Below are 6,000 nucleotides of genomic sequence, written 5' to 3'. Positions count from 1 at the left end.
GCCGTGGATATTCGCTAAACGGCTTCTCCCGAAAGCTAGATAGTTATAAAATAGAGGGCCTCGCCACTTGTACGTTTTATTTTGGCGAGGCACGCCTCATTTATTTTTAAAAGGACATTCCTAAAGTGTCTACATCTTCTATTTAAGTTTGTCTCTAAAATAAAAGAGAAGAATCCTAGTTAATTACATGCTTGAAAAGGCCATCACTTATTTATCGGATTTTTAGCGAATGCAACCGGAAACTTGCAATCAAACTTGCGTAAAAGGAGATTACTTCATGCCTTTTTCTATGAGCCAATACTACTGAAATTGAAATTATAAATAAATTATGAATTGACAAACAATATTTATTCAAAAGGAAACTAATTATCCTATAACTAATTTAAACCCACATTGTTAGATGAAATGAACCGTTGGAACTAATTGTTTTCAACTACTTGAAACTAAGCCACCCTTAATTACTAATGATTACGAAAGTTTGCTTAAGCTTGATCATTAACTTAAATAACCTATTGGATTAGTGTTCTTAGCCTTACTACATTGAATCGCACTTCCAATATATCAAGTCTACGAATTATACGAAATTACTAACCAATTATATTTGCCTAACACTTACAGATCTTTGTTACTAACAAGATTCAAAAAATCACAAACTTCAAGTTACTTCTATTCCAATATTCGCGAGTTCAAAGCTAGATTTTACCAACCAATTAAATCGATTCACCACATTAACTAATTACCAATTCGAGTTGGATGTGATTCCAAAGCTACATTATTTTAAATATATGAATTAGCAAAACTGAAACTGATAACTATGCAATTCCTACAGAAATACGTCCAATAGTTCAACAATCTAACAATTCTGCTTAAATTAAACATGCAGACTGTATTGATTAATATTCAAGTCATTTCAAGGATCTTAGGTCCGTAATCTAACGTTATGCCCTATCTAGCTGCTAATCAGTGATCTTACAAAAATAGTCTTAATACTACATGCCTCTAGCCTTCATATAACAGGAAACACATAACTAATATCTAACTAAAATATAATTATTCTATAGCTAAATACAGAAATATTTTGTCCATTTTATTTCAACTTTAATAATCAAACATCGAGGTGATTCAAAGTAGAGTACCTGATAAATAGAACAGAAGAAAAAGGTGAGGATTAGTAGATCAGTAGCAGACAACAGCAACAACAACAATAACCAACAGGCAACTTAGAACCAACGGAACAAAATCCGGCAACCAGCAGCCCCAAAAACCAATGGAGAAAAACCCATAAATAGCAATGAAACAGTAACAGATGTCCAATAGCACACTTCAGGAAATACTACTTGAAAACCAACAATGCCAAACAATTATTTTAGTTTGAAAGTCATCCTATTTCAACTTTAAAATTACTGAATTCTGATGATAAAATCCAGCAGGTTTTTAACTTGAACTATGAATGTTTTCCCTTTCTTCAAAGTTCAGCTTCCATTCCTTCAACTCTGGACTTTTTTTTTCTCTCTGATTACTTTTTCCAGCTTTTAGAATTCAATTTTTCTCTTCCAGTTGAGTATTCAAGTTTTTCCAGTCCTCTCAGTATTCAAGTTTTTTTTCTTCTCTTTTTTTTATAGACCTCCCTCTGCCTTCTTATACAGACTTGCCCTCCTTTCAAACTTACTGCCCGACCCCTCTTTCCCACTAAAATCTGAATTTTCCACTTAAAATCCCACTAAGAAAAACTTTTCCTTATTTTCAGCCCCCCATTCCCTTTTGTTCCCCATTAATACTAATCAATTCATTAGTTAAAAGGTATTTTAATACTTAGTGGACAGAACACTCAAACCACCCATCTCTCCATGTTTTCAATTCCCAAATTACCCCCTAAAATCCCTGAAATTGCAGCTATAGCCAATGCTCCTAAGTTCTGAATGCAGCCTTATGACTCACTAATATCTAGTTGACATTATCATACCAATACTGAATTCAAATCAATTGTCAGATTCACTTCAGACCCTAGACAGTAGGATTCGATTCATCAATTGCTTAACTTGAATCAAACAGCAACAAAATAAAGGCTAAAGCTATTAAGGACCCAGAACACCCTTATAGGGCATGACACATCAGGTTCAGGTGACAACCAAAATAGCAGCTGTGATGAAGCAGTTCAATTGACCAAGCAATTCAGAACATTTCAAATGATCCGACAAAAACAATGTGACGAACAGAATATGCCCACAGGCTCAGTACTAAGTTCAACTACACCAACAGGCTCGTTTCAACACAACATTTAGGACAGAAACGAAGTAGGAGGGGAAACAGACTAGCATGAACCATGAAATCAAAACCAACATTACACTACTATCATGTTAAATTAACATTCAGGCCTACCGGACTAATCGACGACACTTATTCAATCGATTACACAAATTATAACACATAATAATTACAGCAAACAGAAACAAATGATAGAATTGGACCAAATAACAGGTCTGGTGGAGAAGGACAGAATCAAATGACAACAATTGAAAAACCCATAAAACTACACTCAACAAAGTAAACAGAATAATCAAAACCAAAAACGGAATAAACAAAACAAATAAAAATACCTCCAGAACTCGAAAACATGGGCAACCCTGATTTGAAACCAAACTCGAACTATTTGAGGTCGAACGGACCTTAATCGAGTGTTCTCAACTGAGAACACTTCGACTAAGGTCCACTAGACATCCAACTTCCTTTGATTTAGACAGATTTCGGTTTTTGGTTTTCTAGGGTTCTTGGGGGTTCGATTTGGGGTTCGAGTGTTTCCAGCCAGATTCGAACCAACCCCATGGTGGTTTGGTGACGAGGGAGGTCAGGGACATGTCTGGTATGAGTTTGGGATTGGTTGGGGTAGATCAAGTTTTGCTCGAATCTTCGATTGAAGATTCGAGGGGTTTAAGGGTGATTCGAGACCAACGGGTACTGTATCTGCAACGAGGGTAGTCAGATGGCTTAGAGGTGTTAATTTGGTAGTCATCGGAAGAGGTGAGGTTTCAGGTGGACTCTTTGATTGAAGATTCGAGACGTTGGGTATTGATTCAAGGGAAACTGATACAAGATCTGGAAAGAGGATGTCGTGGGGAGGCTATGGTGTAATTTTGGGCGTGTTTGGACCACCAGAACCGCCGTGAGGCGATTTCCGGTGGGCGGAGGACGGTGGTTGAAGGTGGCAGACATGTTTGGTCTCTGAAGCTCAGAGACGAAGGTGGAAGGGGGGGGGTATGGCCTTGAGGGCGTGGGGTAAGGGATTGGTCTTATATACGGAGGGGGTGTTTCAATCTCGGTCGTTAGATCAATTAAGATCAATGGCCTGGATCAAGGGGGTTAAACCATACGACGTCGTTTGGTTTAAGTAGGGGGGTTTGGCTGAACCGGGCAATGGGTCGGGTATGGGGTTACGAGTAAGGAGATTGAATCTTAGCCGTTGGATTGATTTAATCCAACAGCCTTGATGAAAAGTGACCAAACGACGTCGTTTGGTTTGCCTCTGAGCTGGACTGGATTGGTGCGGGTATTGGGTTGGGTCAGGTGTGTGTTTGGACGAGTTTGGTTTGGGCTTGGTTGCTTTTGGCCCAAGTTTGGTTCTTCCTTTCTTTTATTAATTTTAATTATTTTCATTTTTTTTCTTTTCAACAATAAAACTAAAAATCCTAATAAATTATAAAATCGACAATTAACTTAAAATATTGACTCTTAAAAGTAACTATCACACGAAATAAAACATCAAATGAAGATAAAATTACACAATTCGGACATTAAATGCTAAAAATGCAAAGTATATATTTTTTGTGATTTTTCCTATTTTTATAAAACAAACTTACTTAATTAAATCCTACATTGTAAAATTAAATCCTAATTTGCAAAATTAAATCCTAAATGCACATGCAACACATATTTTTTGCATTTTTCTTATTTAATAAAAATAAAAAATAGAAAAAATACACATAAATTACGAATAACACAAAACCCATTTTATTTTGAATTTTTTTGGGAGTAGTTCTTATAGGGAAAAAATCATGTGCTCACAGCTGCCCCCTCTTTGTCCGAAAACACAAAGAGTTTTCGTGCAAAGATAAAGTGAGCGGATACGAGCGATTTTTGCCCGTTATGATACTCCATGTGAAGCATTTTTTTTGAAAGATTTAACCGAACCTTTGCTCCAAAGGTTTCCTACATATCCCTGGCTAAAAGGGAATCAGGTTAATGTAGTTTGGGAAATTTTGGTTGCTGGGACTACCATGAGACTGCCTTTTGCTGTTACTGCTGCTGCATGCTCTTGCTACTGCTTTTCGACCTCCTTATTACACCATTGCTGAAAGATAAAGAAGTTATACTAAGCTATGATCTATGCATTACAAAATTTTATTCTCAAACTTGGTCAGGTGACTGGTATTACCTCGTTGCCTTGTATTTCCTCTGATGTTGCTTTTACTTTTGACTTGACTTGTATTCTCGAACTGGTGTTGCCGCTGATCTCGAACTGTTTATTTCCTTCTTGTGAGCTTCGCGTTATTTTCCTTTGAATCTTGAAGTGCCTTCCTCTGCTGGGGATTTTGTTGTTTCCCGATGCTTTACTGACTTCAACAACAATTACTTCTTAAAATATAATACCTCCATTCTCTAGGCGGGCTCCTGACTTCAATAACTTCTTACAACGTAACACCTCCATTCTCCAGGTGGGCTCCTGACTTCAACAACTTTCTTAAAATGTAACACATCCATTCTCCATGAGGGCTCCTAAATTCAACAACTTCTTAAATTTTAACACCTCCATTCTCCAGGCGGGCTCCTGACTTCAACAACTCCTTAAATGTAACACATCCATTCTCCAGGCGGGCTCCTGACTTCAACAACTTCTTAAATTTTAACACCTCCATTCTCCAGGCGGGCTCCTGACTTCAACAACTTCTTAAACGTAACACCTCCATTCTCCAGGCGGGCTCCTGACTTCAACATTCTTAATTTTAACACCTCCATTCTCCAGGCGGGCTCCTGACTTCAACAATTTCTTAAATTTTAACACCTTCATTCTCCAGGCGGGCTCCTGACTTCAACAACTTCTTAAATTTTAACACCTCCATTCTCCAGGCGGGCTCCTGACTTCAACAACTTCTTAAATTTTAACACCTCCATTCTCCAGGCGGGCTCCTGACTTCAACAACTTCTTAAATTTTAACACCTCCATTCTCCAGGCGGGCTCCTGACTTCAACAACTCTTTAAATTTTAACACCTCCATTCTCCAGGCGGGCTCCTGACTTCAACAACTTCTTAAATTTTAACACCTCCATTCTCCAGGTGGGCTTCTGACTTCAACAACTCCTTAAACGTAATACCTCCATTCTCCAGGCGGGCTCCTGACTTCAACAACTTCTTAAATTTTAACACCTCCATTCTCCAGGCGGGCTCCTGACTTCAACAACTCCTTAAACGTAACACCTTCATTCTCCAGGCAGGCTCCTGACTTCAAAAACTTCTTAAATTTTAACACCTCCATTCTCCAGGCGGGCTCCTGACTTCAACAACTTCTTAAACGTAACACCTCCATTCTCCAGGCGGGCTCCTGATTTCAACAACTTCTTAAATTTAACACCTCCATTCTCCAGGCGGGCTCCTGACTTCAACAACTTCTTGAATTTTAACACCTCCATTCTCTAGGCGGGCTCCTGACTTCAGCAACTTCTTAAATTTTAACACCTCCATTCTCCAGGCGGGCTCCTGACTTCAACAACTCCTTAAACGTAACACCTCCATTCTCCAGGCGGGCTCCTGACTTCAACAACTTCTTAAATTTTAACACCTCCATTCTCCAGGCGGGCTCTTAACTTCAACAACTTGAATCATCTTCTTTCGACTGCTTCCCTCAAAAACTGGTGTCTTATTCCTCCAAAATCTGCTGGGGACAATGCCGGTGTTTTATTCACAGCTATGTTATTTTCCTTCTTCACGGACTACTTCCTTTAAAGCTG

This window comes from Nicotiana sylvestris, chromosome 9 (genome assembly GCF_000393655.2).
Source record: "Nicotiana sylvestris chromosome 9, ASM39365v2, whole genome shotgun sequence".
NCBI classification, from domain to species: domain Eukaryota; kingdom Viridiplantae; phylum Streptophyta; class Magnoliopsida; order Solanales; family Solanaceae; genus Nicotiana; species Nicotiana sylvestris.
This window is presented reverse-complemented; position numbering follows the sequence as displayed.